Source organism: Triturus cristatus, chromosome 10, assembly GCF_964204655.1.
Source record: "Triturus cristatus chromosome 10, aTriCri1.1, whole genome shotgun sequence".
NCBI lineage: Eukaryota > Metazoa > Chordata > Amphibia > Caudata > Salamandridae > Triturus > Triturus cristatus.
Genome location: NC_140593.1, coordinates 664,481,468 through 664,496,630, shown reverse-complemented (window position 1 = coordinate 664,496,630; position 15,163 = coordinate 664,481,468).

Genomic DNA, 15,163 nt, shown 5'->3' with positions numbered 1-15,163 from the left:
ACAAATGTGAATTGTAGTTCAAAGACGCAACATTTGAGAATGGACCATTTTTTTCGTTTCTGAAGCATGTCGTAAGGGGGGTGGTTGTCTCTTTCATCAAAAATCTGGCGTTTTTCATTGAACAATAAAGGCCTCCAAATGTTATTTAATTCACTTCCCGTGGAGGAGAAACACCTTTTAAGGCCTCAGAATGAGTAAATTGGCCATTTCCATTCACTTTTACCCATTCCTCAAATCTTGTGTTTAAGGCCCCTGGAAGCATGAAAATCACTTTAAACATCTCATTTTATCTTTAAAAGTGATTTTCCACATACAAATGTGAATTGTAGCTCCAAGAGGCAACATTTGAAAATGGACCATTTTTTTCGTTTCTGAAGCATGTCGTAAGGGGGGGTGGTTATCTCCTTCATCAAAAATCGGGCGTTTTTGATTGAACAATAAAGGCCTACAAATGTTATTTAATTCGCTTCCCATGGAGTAGAAATACTTTTTAAGGCCGCAGAGTGAGTAAATTGGCCAGTTTCATTCACTTTTACCCATTCCTCAAATCTTGTGTTTAAGGCCCCTGGAAGCATGAAAATCACTTTAAACGTCTCATTTTTTCTTTAAAAGTGATTTTCCACGTACAAATGTGAATTGTAGTTCAAAGAAGCAACATTTGAAAACGGACCATTTTTTTCGTTTCTGAAGCATGTCGTAAGGGGGGGTGGTTATCTCTTTCATCAAAAATCTGGCATTTTTGATTGAACAATAAAGGCCTCCAAATGTTATTTAATTCACTTCCCGTGGAGGAGAAACACTTTTTAAGGCCTCAGAATGAGTAAATTGGCCATTTTCATTCACTTTTACCCATTCCTCAAATCTTGTGTTTAAGGCCCCTGGAAGCATGAAAATCACTTTAAACATATCATTTTATCTTTAAAAGTGATTTTCCACATACAAATGTGAATTGTAGTTCAAAGAGGCAACATTTGAAAATGTACCAGTTTTTTTAGTTTCTAAAGCATGTCGTAAGGGGGGTGGTTATCTCTTTCATCAAAAATCGGGCGTTTTTGATTGAACAATAAAGGCCTACAAATGGTTTTTAATTCACTTCCCTTGGAGGAGAAACACTTTTTAAGGCCGCAGAGTGAGTAAATTGGCCAGTTTCATTCACTTTTACCCATTCCTCAAATCTTGTGTTTAAGGCCCCTGGAAGCATGAAAATCACTTTAAACATCTCATTTTTTCTTTAAAAGTGATTTTCCACGTACAAATGTGAATTGTCTTTCAAAGAGGCAACATTTGAAAATGGACCTTTTTTTTCGTTTCTGAAGCATGTCGTAAGGGGGGGTGGTTATCTCTTTCACCAAAAAATGGGCATTTTTGATTGAAAAATAAAGGCCTACAAATGTTATTTAATTCACTTTCTGGGGTGGAGAAAAACTTTTTAAGGCCTCAGAGTGAATAAATTGGCCATTTTCATTCACTTTTACCCATTTCTCAAATCTTGTGTTTAGGGCCCCTGGAAGCTTGAAAATCACTTTAAACATCTAATCTTATCTCTAAAAGTGATTTTCCACGTACAAATGTGAATTGTAGTTCAAAGACGCAACATTTGAAAATGGAACATTTTTTACGTTTCTGAAGCATGTCGTAAGGGGGGGTGGTTATCTCTTTCATCAAAACTCTGGCGTTTTTCATTGAACAATAAAGGCCTCCAAATGTTATTTAATTCACTTCCCGTGGAGGAGAAACACTTTTTAAGGCCTCAGAATGAGTAAATTGGCCATTTCCATTCACTTTTACCCATTCCTCAAATCTTGTGTTTAAGGCCCCTGGAAGCATGAAAATCACTTCAAACATCTAATTTTATCTCTAAAAGTGATTATCCACGTACAAATGTGAATTGTAGTTCAAAGACGCAACATTTGAAAATGGACCATTTTTTTCGTTTCTGAAGCATGTCGTAAGGGGGGGTGGTTATCTCTTTCGTCAAAAATCTGGCGTTTTCGCTTGAACAATAAAGACCTCCAAATGTTATTTTATTCACTTGCCGTGGAGGAGAAACACTTTTTAAGGCCGCAGAGTGAGTAAATTGGCCATTTTCATTCACTTTTACCCATTTCTCAAATCTTGTGTTTAGGGCCCCTTATAGCTTGAAAATCACTTTAAACATCTAATCTTATCTCTAAAAGTGATTTTCCACGTACAAATGTGAATTGTAGTTCAAAGACGCAACATTTGAAAATGGACCATTTTTTTCGTTTCTGAAGCATGTCGTAAGGGGGGGTGGTTATCTCTTTCATCAAAAATCGGGCGTTTTTGATTGAACAATAAAGGCCTCCAAATGTTATTTAATTCGCTTCCCATGGAGTAGAAATACTTTTTAAGGCCGCAGAGTGAGTAAATTGGCCAGTTTCATTCACTTTTACCCATTCCTCAAATCTTGTGTTTAAGGCCCCTGGAAGCATGAAAATCACTTTAAACATCTCATTTTTTCTTTAAAAGTGATTTTCCACGTACAAATGTGAATTGTAGTTCAAAGAGGCAACATTTGAAAACGGACCATTTTTTTCGTTTCTGAAGCATGTCGTAAGGGGGGGTGGTTATCTCTTTCACCAAAAAATGGGCGTTTTTGATTGAACAATAAAGGCCTCCAAATGTTATTTTATTCACTTCCAGTGGAGTAGAAACACTTTTTAAGGCCGCAGAGTGAGTAAATTGGCCATTTTCATTCACTTTTACCCCTTCCAAAAATCTTGTGTTTAAGACCCCTGGACGCATGAAAATCACTTTAAACATATCATGTTATCTCTAAAAGTGATAATCCACATACAAATGTGAATTGTAGTTCAAAGATGCAACATTTGAAAATGAACCATTATTTTCGTTTCTGAAGCATGTCGTAAAGGGGGGGTGGTTATTTCTTTCATCAAAAATCTGGCGTTTTTGATTGAACAATAAAGGCCTACAAATGTTATTTAATTCACTTCCCGTGGAAGAGAAACACTTTTTAAGGCCTCAGAATGAGTAAATTGGCCATTTCCATTCACTTTTACCCATTCCTCAAATCTTGTGTTTAAGGCCCCTGGAAGTATGAAAATCACTTTAAACATATCATTTTATCTTTAAAAGTGATTTTCCACATACAAATGTGAATTGTAGTTCAAAGAGGCAACATTTGAAAATGGACCAGTTTTTTTAGTTTCTGAAGCATGTCGTAAGGGGGGTGGTTATCTCTTTCATCAAAAATCGGGCGTTTTTGATTGAACAAGAAAGGCCTACAAATGTTATTTAATTCGCTTCCCGTGGAGTAGAAATAATTTTTAGGCCGCAGAGTGAGTAAATTGGCCATTTTCATTCACTTTTACCCATTCCTCAAATCTTGTGTTTAAGGCCCCTGGAAGCATGAAAATCACTTTAAACATCTCATTTTATCTTTAAAAGTGATTTTCCACATACAAATGTGAATTGTAGCTCCAAGAGGCAACATTTGAAAATGGACCATTTTTTTCGTTTCTGAAGCATGTCGTAAGGGGGGGTGGTTATCTCCTTCATCAAAAATCGGGCGTTTTTGATTGAACAATAAAGGCCTACAAATGTTATTTAATTCGCTTCCCATGGAGTAGAAATACTTTTTAAGGCCGCAGAGTGAGTAAATTGGCCAGTTTCATTCACTTTTACCCATTCCTCAAATCTTGTGTTTAAGGCCCCTGGAAGCATGAAAATCACTTTAAACGTCTCATTTTTTCTTTAAAAGTGATTTTCCACGTACAAATGTGAATTGTAGTTCAAAGAAGCAACATTTGAAAACGGACCATTTTTTTCGTTTCTGAAGCATGTCGTAAGGGGGGGTGGTTATCTCTTTCATCAAAAATCTGGCATTTTTGATTGAACAATAAAGGCCTCCAAATGTTATTTAATTCACTTCCCGTGGAGGAGAAACACTTTTTAAGGCCTCAGAATGAGTAAATTGGCCATTTTCATTCACTTTTACCCATTCCTCAAATCTTGTGTTTAAGGCCCCTGGAAGCATGAAAATCACTTTAAACATATCATTTTATCTTTAAAAGTGATTTTCCACATACAAATGTGAATTGTAGTTCAAAGAGGCAACATTTGAAAATGGACCAGTTTTTTTAGTTTCTAAAGCATGTCGTAAGGGGGGTGGTTATCTCTTTCATCAAAAATCGGGCGTTTTTGATTGAACAATAAAGGCCTACAAATGGTTTTTAATTCACTTCCCTTGGAGGAGAAACACTTTTTAAGGCCGCAGAGTGAGTAAATTGGCCAGTTTCATTCACTTTTACCCATTCCTCAAATCTTGTGTTTAAGGCCCCTGGAAGCATGAAAATCACTTTAAACATCTCATTTTTTCTTTAAAAGTGATTTTCCACGTACAAATGTGAATTGTCTTTCAAAGAGGCAACATTTGAAAATGGACCTTTTTTTTCGTTTCTGAAGCATGTCGTAAGGGGGGGTGGTTATCTCTTTCACCAAAAAATGGGCATTTTTGATTGAAAAATAAAGGCCTACAAATGTTATTTAATTCACTTTCTGGGGTGGAGAAAAACTTTTTAAGGCCTCAGAGTGAATAAATTGGCCATTTTCATTCACGTTTTCCCATTCCTCAAATCTTGTGTTTAGGGCCCGGGGAAGCTTGAAAATCACTTCAAACATCTAATTTCATCTCTAAAAGTGATTATCCACGTACAAATGTGAATTGTAGTTCAAAGACCCAACATTTGAAAATGGACCATTTTTTTTGTTTCTGAAGCATGTCGTAAGTGGGGGTGGTTATCTCTTTCGTCAAAAATCTGGCGTTTTCGCTTGAACAATAAAGACCTCCAAATGTTATTTTATTCACTTGCCGTGGAGGAGAAAAACTTTTTAAGGCCGCAGAGTGAGTAAATTGGCCATTTTCATTCACTTTTACCCATTTCTCAAATCTTGTGTTTAGGGCCCCTGGAAGCTTGAAAATCACTTTAAACATCTAATCTTATCTCTAAAAGTGATTTTCCACGTACAAATGTGAATTGTAGTTCAAAGACGCAACATTTGAAAATGGAACATTTTTTACGTTTCTGAAGCATGTCGTAAGGGGGGGTGGTTATCTCTTTCATCAAAACTCTGGTGTTTTTCATTGAACAATAAAGGCCTCCAAATGTTATTTAATTCACTTCCCGTGGAGGAGAAACACTTTTTAAGGCCTCAGAATGAGTAAATTGGCCATTTCCATTCACTTTTACCCATTCCTCAAATCTTGTGTTTAAGGCCCCTGGAAGCATGAAAATCACTTCAAACATCTAATTTTATCTCTAAAAGTGATTATCCACGTACAAATGTGAATTGTAGTTCAAAGACGCAACATTTGAAAATGGACCATTTTTTTGGTTTCTGAAGCATGTCGTAAGGGGGGGTGGTTATCTCTTTCGTCAAAAATCTGGCGTTTTCGCTTGAACAATAAAGACCTCCAAATGTTATTTTATTCACTTGCCGTGGAGGAGAAAAACTTTTTAAGGCCGCAGAGTGAGTAAATTGGCCATTTTCATTCACTTTTACCCATTTCTCAAATCTTGTGTTTAGGGCCCCTTATAGCTTGAAAATCACTTTAAACATCTAATCTTATCTCTAAAAGTGATTTTCCACGTACAAATGTGAATTGTAGTTCAAAGACGCAACATTTGAAAACGGACCATTTTTTTCGTTTCTGAAGCATGTCGTAAGGGGGGGTGGTTATCTCTTTCATCAAAAATCGGGCGTTTTTGATTGAACAATAAAGGCCTCCAAATGTTATTTTATTCGCTTCCCATGGAGTAGAAATACTTTTTAAGGCCGCAGAGTGAGTAAATTGGCCATTTTCATTCACTTTTACCCCTTCCAAAAATCTTGTGTTTAAGACCCCTGGACGCATGAAAATCACTTTAAACATATCATGTTATCTCTAAAAGTGATAATCCACATACAAATGTGAATTGTAGTTCAAAGATGCAACATTTGAAAATGAACCATTATTTTCGTTTCTGAAGCATGTCGTAAAGGGGGGGTGGTTATTTCTTTCATCAAAAATCTGGCGTTTTTGATTGAACAATAAAGGCCTACAAATGTTATTTAATTCACTTCCCGTGGAAGAGAAACACTTTTTAAGGCCTCAGAATGAGTAAATTGGCCATTTCCATTCACTTTTACCCATTCCTCAAATCTTGTGTTTAAGGCCCCTGGAAGTATGAAAATCACTTTAAACATATCATTTTATCTTTAAAAGTGATTTTCCACATACAAATGTGAATTGTAGTTCAAAGAGGCAACATTTGAAAATGGACCAGTTTTTTTAGTTTCTGAAGCATGTCGTAAGGGGGGTGGTTATCTCTTTCATCAAAAATCGGGCGTTTTTGATTGAACAAGAAAGGCCTACAAATGTTATTTAATTCGCTTCCCGTGGAGTAGAAATAATTTTTAGGCCGCAGAGTGAGTAAATTGGCCATTTTCATTCACTTTTACCCATTCCTCAAATCTTGTGTTTAAGGCCCCTGGAAGCATGAAAATCACTTTAAACATCTCATTTTTTCTTTAAAAGTGATTTTCCACGTACAAATGTGAATTGTAGTTCAAAGAGGCAACATTTGAAAACGGACCATTTTTTTTGTTTCTGAAGCATGTCGTAAGGGGGGGGGTGGTTATCTCTTTCATCAAAAATCGGGCATTTTTGATTGAACAATAAAGGCCTACAAATGTATTTAATTCACTTTCTGGGGTGGAGAAAAACTTTTTAAGGCCTCAGAGTGAATAAATTGGCCATTTTCATTCACTTTTACCCATTTCTCAAATCTTGTGTTTAGGACCCCTGGAAGCTTGAAAATCACTTTAAACATCTAATCTTATCTCTAAAAGTGATTTTCCACGTACAAATGTGAATTGTAGTTCAAAGACGCAACATTTGAGAATGGACCATTTTTTTCGTTTCTGAAGCATGTCGTAAGGGGGGTGGTTGTCTCTTTCATCAAAAATCTGGCGTTTTTCATTGAACAATAAAGGCCTCCAAATGTTATTTAATTCACTTCCCGTGGAGGAGAAACACCTTTTAAGGCCTCAGAATGAGTAAATTGGCCATTTCCATTCACTTTTACCCATTCCTCAAATCTTGTGTTTAAGGCCCCTGGAAGCATGAAAATCACTTTAAACATCTCATTTTATCTTTAAAAGTGATTTTCCACATACAAATGTGAATTGTAGCTCCAAGAGGCAACATTTGAAAATGGACCATTTTTTTCGTTTCTGAAGCATGTCGTAAGGGGGGGTGGTTATCTCCTTCATCAAAAATCGGGCGTTTTTGATTGAACAATAAAGGCCTACAAATGTTATTTAATTCGCTTCCCATGGAGTAGAAATACTTTTTAAGGCCGCAGAGTGAGTAAATTGGCCAGTTTCATTCACTTTTACCCATTCCTCAAATCTTGTGTTTAAGGCCCCTGGAAGCATGAAAATCACTTTAAACGTCTCATTTTTTCTTTAAAAGTGATTTTCCACGTACAAATGTGAATTGTAGTTCAAAGAAGCAACATTTGAAAACGGACCATTTTTTTCGTTTCTGAAGCATGTCGTAAGGGGGGGTGGTTATCTCTTTCATCAAAAATCTGGCATTTTTGATTGAACAATAAAGGCCTCCAAATGTTATTTAATTCACTTCCCGTGGAGGAGAAACACTTTTTAAGGCCTCAGAATGAGTAAATTGGCCATTTTCATTCACTTTTACCCATTCCTCAAATCTTGTGTTTAAGGCCCCTGGAAGCATGAAAATCACTTTAAACATATCATTTTATCTTTAAAAGTGATTTTCCACATACAAATGTGAATTGTAGTTCAAAGAGGCAACATTTGAAAATGTACCAGTTTTTTTAGTTTCTAAAGCATGTCGTAAGGGGGGTGGTTATCTCTTTCATCAAAAATCGGGCGTTTTTGATTGAACAATAAAGGCCTACAAATGGTTTTTAATTCACTTCCCTTGGAGGAGAAACACTTTTTAAGGCCGCAGAGTGAGTAAATTGGCCAGTTTCATTCACTTTTACCCATTCCTCAAATCTTGTGTTTAAGGCCCCTGGAAGCATGAAAATCACTTTAAACATCTCATTTTTTCTTTAAAAGTGATTTTCCACGTACAAATGTGAATTGTCTTTCAAAGAGGCAACATTTGAAAATGGACCTTTTTTTTCGTTTCTGAAGCATGTCGTAAGGGGGGGTGGTTATCTCTTTCACCAAAAAATGGGCATTTTTGATTGAAAAATAAAGGCCTACAAATGTTATTTAATTCACTTTCTGGGGTGGAGAAAAACTTTTTAAGGCCTCAGAGTGAATAAATTGGCCATTTTCATTCACTTTTACCCATTTCTCAAATCTTGTGTTTAGGGCCCCTGGAAGCTTGAAAATCACTTTAAACATCTAATCTTATCTCTAAAAGTGATTTTCCACGTACAAATGTGAATTGTAGTTCAAAGACGCAACATTTGAAAATGGAACATTTTTTACGTTTCTGAAGCATGTCGTAAGGGGGGGTGGTTATCTCTTTCGTCAAAAATCTGGCGTTTTCGCTTGAACAATAAAGACCTCCAAATGTTATTTTATTCACTTGCCGTGGAGGAGAAACACTTTTTAAGGCCGCAGAGTGAGTAAATTGGCCATTTTCATTCACTTTTACCCATTTCTCAAATCTTGTGTTTAGGGCCCCTTATAGCTTGAAAATCACTTTAAACATCTAATCTTATCTCTAAAAGTGATTTTCCACGTACAAATGTGAATTGTAGTTCAAAGACGCAACATTTGAAAATGGACCATTTTTTTCGTTTCTGAAGCATGTCGTAAGGGGGGGTGGTTATCTCTTTCATCAAAAATCGGGCGTTTTTGATTGAACAATAAAGGCCTCCAAATGTTATTTAATTCGCTTCCCATGGAGTAGAAATACTTTTTAAGGCCGCAGAGTGAGTAAATTGGCCAGTTTCATTCACTTTTACCCATTCCTCAAATCTTGTGTTTAAGGCCCCTGGAAGCATGAAAATCACTTTAAACATCTCATTTTTTCTTTAAAAGTGATTTTCCACGTACAAATGTGAATTGTAGTTCAAAGAGGCAACATTTGAAAACGGACCATTTTTTTCGTTTCTGAAGCATGTCGTAAGGGGGGGTGGTTATCTCTTTCACCAAAAAATGGGCGTTTTTGATTGAACAATAAAGGCCTCCAAATGTTATTTTATTCACTTCCAGTGGAGTAGAAACACTTTTTAAGGCCGCAGAGTGAGTAAATTGGCCATTTTCATTCACTTTTACCCCTTCCAAAAATCTTGTGTTTAAGACCCCTGGACGCATGAAAATCACTTTAAACATATCATGTTATCTCTAAAAGTGATAATCCACATACAAATGTGAATTGTAGTTCAAAGATGCAACATTTGAAAATGAACCATTATTTTCGTTTCTGAAGCATGTCGTAAAGGGGGGGTGGTTATTTCTTTCATCAAAAATCTGGCGTTTTTGATTGAACAATAAAGGCCTACAAATGTTATTTAATTCACTTCCCGTGGAAGAGAAACACTTTTTAAGGCCTCAGAATGAGTAAATTGGCCATTTCCATTCACTTTTACCCATTCCTCAAATCTTGTGTTTAAGGCCCCTGGAAGTATGAAAATCACTTTAAACATATCATTTTATCTTTAAAAGTGATTTTCCACATACAAATGTGAATTGTAGTTCAAAGAGGCAACATTTGAAAATGGACCAGTTTTTTTAGTTTCTGAAGCATGTCGTAAGGGGGGTGGTTATCTCTTTCATCAAAAATCGGGCGTTTTTGATTGAACAAGAAAGGCCTACAAATGTTATTTAATTCGCTTCCCGTGGAGTAGAAATAATTTTTAGGCCGCAGAGTGAGTAAATTGGCCATTTTCATTCACTTTTACCCATTCCTCAAATCTTGTGTTTAAGGCCCCTGGAAGCATGAAAATCACTTTAAACATCTCATTTTATCTTTAAAAGTGATTTTCCACATACAAATGTGAATTGTAGCTCCAAGAGGCAACATTTGAAAATAGACCATTTTTTTCGTTTCTGAAGCATGTCGTAAGGGGGGGTGGTTATCTCCTTCATCAAAAATCGGGCGTTTTTGATTGAACAATAAAGGCCTACAAATGTTATTTAATTCGCTTCCCATGGAGTAGAAATACTTTTTAAGGCCGCAGAGTGAGTAAATTGGCCAGTTTCATTCACTTTTACCCATTCCTCAAATCTTGTGTTTAAGGCCCCTGGAAGCATGAAAATCACTTTAAACGTCTCATTTTTTCTTTAAAAGTGATTTTCCACGTACAAATGTGAATTGTAGTTCAAAGAAGCAACATTTGAAAACGGTCCATTTTTTTCGTTTCTGAAGCATGTCGTAAGGGGGGGTGGTTATCTCTTTCATCAAAAATCTGGCATTTTTGATTGAACAATAAAGGCCTCCAAATGTTATTTAATTCACTTCCCGTGGAGGAGAAACACTTTTTAAGGCCTCAGAATGAGTAAATTGGCCATTTTCATTCACTTTTACCCATTCCTCAAATCTTGTGTTTAAGGCCCCTGGAAGCATGAAAAGCACTTTAAACATATCATTTTATCTTTAAAAGTGATTTTCCACATACAAATGTGAATTGTAGTTCAAAGAGGCAACATTTGAAAATGGACCAGTTTTTTTAGTTTCTAAAGCATGTCGTAAGGGGGGTGGTTATCTCTTTCATCAAAAATCGGGCGTTTTTGATTGAACAATAAAGGCCTACAAATGGTTTTTAATTCACTTCCCTTGGAGGAGAAACACTTTTTAAGGCCGCAGAGTGAGTAAATTGGCCAGTTTCATTCACTTTTACCCATTCCTCAAATCTTGTGTTTAAGGCCCCTGGAAGCATGAAAATCACTTTAAACATCTCATTTTTTCTTTAAAAGTGATTTTCCACGTACAAATGTGAATTGTCTTTCAAAGAGGCAACATTTGAAAATGGACCTTTTTTTTCGTTTCTGAAGCATGTCGTAAGGGGGGGTGGTTATCTCTTTCACCAAAAAATGGGCATTTTTGATTGAAAAATAAAGGCCTACAAATGTTATTTAATTCACTTTCTGGGGTGGAGAAAAACTTTTTAAGGCCTCAGAGTGAATAAATTGGCCATTTTCATTCACGTTTTCCCATTCCTCAAATCTTGTGTTTAGGGCCCGGGGAAGCTTGAAAATCACTTCAAACATCTAATTTCATCTCTAAAAGTGATTATCCACGTACAAATGTGAATTGTAGTTCAAAGACCCAACATTTGAAAATGGACCATTTTTTTTGTTTCTGAAGCATGTCGTAAGTCGGGGTGGTTATCTCTTTCGTCAAAAATCTGGCGTTTTCGCTTGAACAATAAAGACCTCCAAATGTTATTTTATTCACTTGCCGTGGAGGAGAAAAACTTTTTAAGGCCGCAGAGTGAGTAAATTGGCCATTTTCATTCACTTTTACCCATTTCTCAAATCTTGTGTTTAGGGCCCCTGGAAGCTTGAAAATCACTTTAAACATCTAATCTTATCTCTAAAAGTGATTTTCCACGTACAAATGTGAATTGTAGTTCAAAGACGCAACATTTGAAAATGGAACATTTTTTACGTTTCTGAAGCATGTCGTAAGGGGGGGTGGTTATCTCTTTCATCAAAACTCTGGTGTTTTTCATTGAACAATAAAGGCCTCCAAATGTTATTTAATTCACTTCCCGTGGAGGAGAAACACTTTTTAAGGCCTCAGAATGAGTAAATTGGCCATTTCCATTCACTTTTACCCATTCCTCAAATCTTGTGTTTAAGGCCCCTGGAAGCATGAAAATCACTTCAAACATCTAATTTTATCTCTAAAAGTGATTATCCACGTACAAATGTGAATTGTAGTTCAAAGACGCAACATTTGAAAATGGACCATTTTTTTGGTTTCTGAAGCATGTCGTAAGGGGGGGTGGTTATCTCTTTCGTCAAAAATCTGGCGTTTTCGCTTGAACAATAAAGACCTCCAAATGTTATTTTATTCACTTGCCGTGGAGGAGAAAAACTTTTTAAGGCCGCAGAGTGAGTAAATTGGCCATTTTCATTCACTTTTACCCATTTCTCAAATCTTGTGTTTAGGGCCCCTTATAGCTTGAAAATCACTTTAAACATCTAATCTTATCTCTAAAAGTGATTTTCCACGTACAAATGTGAATTGTAGTTCAAAGACGCAACATTTGAAAACGGACCATTTTTTTCGTTTCTGAAGCATGTCGTAAGGGGGGGTGGTTATCTCTTTCATCAAAAATCGGGCGTTTTTGATTGAACAATAAAGGCCTCCAAATGTTATTTTATTCGCTTCCCATGGAGTAGAAATACTTTTTAAGGCCGCAGAGTGAGTAAATTGGCCATTTTCATTCACTTTTACCCCTTCCAAAAATCTTGTGTTTAAGACCCCTGGACGCATGAAAATCACTTTAAACATATCATGTTATCTCTAAAAGTGATAATCCACATACAAATGTGAATTGTAGTTCAAAGATGCAACATTTGAAAATGAACCATTATTTTCGTTTCTGAAGCATGTCGTAAAGGGGGGGTGGTTATTTCTTTCATCAAAAATCTGGCGTTTTTGATTGAACAATAAAGGCCTACAAATGTTATTTAATTCACTTCCCGTGGAAGAGAAACACTTTTTAAGGCCTCAGAATGAGTAAATTGGCCATTTCCATTCACTTTTACCCATTCCTCAAATCTTGTGTTTAAGGCCCCTGGAAGTATGAAAATCACTTTAAACATATCATTTTATCTTTAAAAGTGATTTTCCACATACAAATGTGAATTGTAGTTCAAAGAGGCAACATTTGAAAATGGACCAGTTTTTTTAGTTTCTGAAGCATGTCGTAAGGGGGGTGGTTATCTCTTTCATCAAAAATCGGGCGTTTTTGATTGAACAAGAAAGGCCTACAAATGTTATTTAATTCGCTTCCCGTGGAGTAGAAATAATTTTTAGGCCGCAGAGTGAGTAAATTGGCCATTTTCATTCACTTTTACCCATTCCTCAAATCTTGTGTTTAAGGCCCCTGGAAGCATGAAAATCACTTTAAACATCTCATTTTTTCTTTAAAAGTGATTTTCCACGTACAAATGTGAATTGTAGTTCAAAGAGGCAACATTTGAAAACGGACCATTTTTTTCGTTTCTGAAGCATGTCGTAAGGGGGGGTGGTTATCTCTTGCACCAAAAAATGGGCGTTTTTGATTGAACAATAAAGGCCTCCAAATGGTATTTTATTCACTTCCAGTGGAGTAGAAACACTTTTTAAAGCCGCAGAGTGAGTAAATTGGCCATTTTCATTCACTTTTACCCATTCCAAAAATCTTGTGTTTAAGACCCCTGGACGCATGAAAATCACTTTAAACATATCATTTTATCTCTAAAAGTGATTATCCACGTACAAATGTGAATTGTAGTTCAAAGACGCAACATTTGAAAATGGACCATTTTTTTCGTTTCTGAAGCATGTCGTAAGGGGGGGTGGTTATCTCTTTCGTCAAAAATCTGGCGTTTTCGCTTGAACAATAAAGACCTCCAAATGTTATTTTATTCACTTGCCGTGGAGGAGAAAAACTTTTTAAGGCCGCAGAGTGAGTAAATTGGCCATTTTCATTCACTTTTACCCATTTCTCAAATCTTGTGTTTAGGGCCCCTTATAGCTTGAAAATCACTTTAAACATCTAATCTTATCTCTAAAAGTGATTTTCCACGTACAAATGTGAATTGTAGTTCAAAGACGCAACATTTGAAAATGGACCATTTTTATCGTTTCTGAAGCATGTCGTAAGGGGGGGTGGTTATCTCTTTCATCAAAAATCGGGCGTTTTTGATTGAACAATAAAGGCCTCCAAATGTTATTTAATTCGCTTCCCATGGAGTAGAAATACTTTTTAAGGCCGCAGAGTGAGTAAATTGGCCAGTTTCATTCACTTTTACCCATTCCTCAAATCTTGTGTTTAAGGCCCCTGGAAGCATGAAAATCACTTTAAACATCTCATTTTTTCTTTAAAAGTGATTTTCCACGTACAAATGTGAATTGTAGTTCAAAGAGGCAACATTTGAAAACGGACCATTTTTTTCGTTTCTGAAGCATGTCGTAAGGGGGGGTGGTTATCTCTTTCACCAAAAAATGGGCGTTTTTGATTGAACAATAAAGGCCTCCAAATGTTATTTTATTCACTTCCAGTGGAGTAGAAACACTTTTTAAGGCCGCAGAGTGAGTAAATTGGCCATTTTCATTCACTTTTACCCCTTCCAAAAATCTTGTGTTTAAGACCCCTGGACGCATGAAAATCACTTTAAACATATCATGTTATCTCTAAAAGTGATAATCCACATACAAATGTGAATTGTAGTTCAAAGATGCAACATTTGAAAATGAACCATTATTTTCGTTTCTGAAGCATGTCGTAAAGGGGGGGTGGTTATTTCTTTCATCAAAAATCTGGCGTTTTTGATTGAACAATAAAGGCCTACAAATGTTATTTAATTCACTTCCCGTGGAAGAGAAACACTTTTTAAGGCCTCAGAATGAGTAAATTGGCCATTTCCATTCACTTTTACCCATTCCTCAAATCTTGTGTTTAAGGCCCCTGGAAGTATGAAAATCACTTTAAACATATCATTTTATCTTTAAAAGTGATTTTCCACATACAAATGTGAATGTTAGTTCAAAGAGGCAACATTTGAAAATGGACCAGTTTTTTTAGTTTCTGAAGCATGTCATAAGGGGGTGGTTATCTCTTTCATCAAAAATCGGGCGTTTTTGATTGAACAAGAAAGGCCTACAAATGTTATTTAATTCGCTTCCCGTGGAGTAGAAATACTTTTTAGGCCGCAGAGTGAGTAAATTGGCCATTTTCATTCACTTTTACCCATTCCTCAAATCTTGTGTTTAAGGCCCCTGGAAGCATGAAAATCACTTTAAACATCTCATTTTTTCTTTAAAAGTGATTTTCCACGTACAAATGTGAATTGTAGTTCAAAGAGGCAACATTTGAAAACGGACCATTTTTTTCGTTTCTGAAGCATGTCGTAAGGGGGGGTGGTTATCTCTTTCACCAAAAAATGGGCGTTTTTGATTGAACAATAAAGGCCTCCAAAT